This window comes from Frankliniella occidentalis, unplaced genomic scaffold, assembly GCF_000697945.3.
Source record: "Frankliniella occidentalis isolate FOCC.00 unplaced genomic scaffold, Focc_3.1 Scaffold3315, whole genome shotgun sequence".
Lineage (NCBI taxonomy): Eukaryota > Metazoa > Arthropoda > Insecta > Thysanoptera > Thripidae > Frankliniella > Frankliniella occidentalis.
Window position 1 is genome coordinate 1 of NW_026270377.1, and position 1,183 is coordinate 1,183.

Below are 1,183 nucleotides of genomic sequence, written 5' to 3' on the forward strand. Positions count from 1 at the left end.
ACCCTACCTCACCCCACCCTACCTCACCCCACCCCTAACTACCCAACTACATGCATGCACATTGGGCATCGGGACTTTCTCCGTTTTGAATTATTAAATTGTCTTCTCGCGACGCTTTTCCTCGCGCTTTGAACTAGTTTTGTGTAATCGGCTGCCCGTTTGCTGTGAAGGGTGTGCTGGTAGTGCGAGAGGACATAGACACCCAACTGTTGCAGTTCGCATCGATTGGCCTGCACCCGCATAATATACGCCTTCCCTCTTTCTCTGTCCCCCTCTTTTTCTCCCTTCTCGCCTGCTCGCCCGCCACCCCCTCCCCTGCTGACACAACAGAAGCTCACGCGGGAGACCTTGGGCTACAAAAATGTTTGCGGCCTCAGCTCGGATTTCCTTTCCGGGGCACTTGTCCGGGGTCCGGTCGTCGGCGCGGCGGGGTGGGGCGGGCGCAGTCAGACCCTGCTGCTGCTGCAGCGCCAGGCGAGCATTAGCCGAGCGCAGAGGGTTTGCCCCTGCGTCCGCCAAGAGCAGAGGAGTTTGTGCTCGTTGCGCAGCGCGCAGTGCGCGGTACGTATGGGTCCACTCGCGGGGTTGACATTTCTGCTCCCCGCTGAGCCGCTCGGCGCCGATATCATCGCAACCGCGACAAATGTCGCTGCGGCCGGCGGAGCGCATCGCGTGCGAGGCTCCAACTGCCAATGGGCCGGTAGGCAAGAACTTGCCCTGGTGCGTAGCACGGACTGGCTCTGTGGCTATTCTCTGTCCGCCGCAGGTCGTAGGATAGTGTTGGTTTGGTCGGTCGGTAGGACAAGACACACAATACTTGTGGAGAAAGGGTCTCTCTAGGTCTCGGTCTCTCGCCCGTTCTCGCTCGCGCCCTATCCCCCTCCCCCTCTTCTTTTCCTCGCTCTCTCGCTCGTTCTCTCTCTCGGATGTGTGCGGTGACTCGTTCACTGGGGCAAACACTACGCTGCCTGCCGCAACAATGGCTCGGCACACAGGATGCAGCCAGTCATAAGCGTAGGGGCTTCGGGGTAATGCGAGTCCGTCCGCCCGTCCGCGGCGGGGAAGGGGCACTCTGTCGGGAGTAAAGTACCCCCGACAGCCCACGCAAATAATGTTAACAAGGGTGCCAGGCTGGCCGGCCGCTGGAGCCCCTCCACTCCACACCCTTCAGACTGCAGCGGGG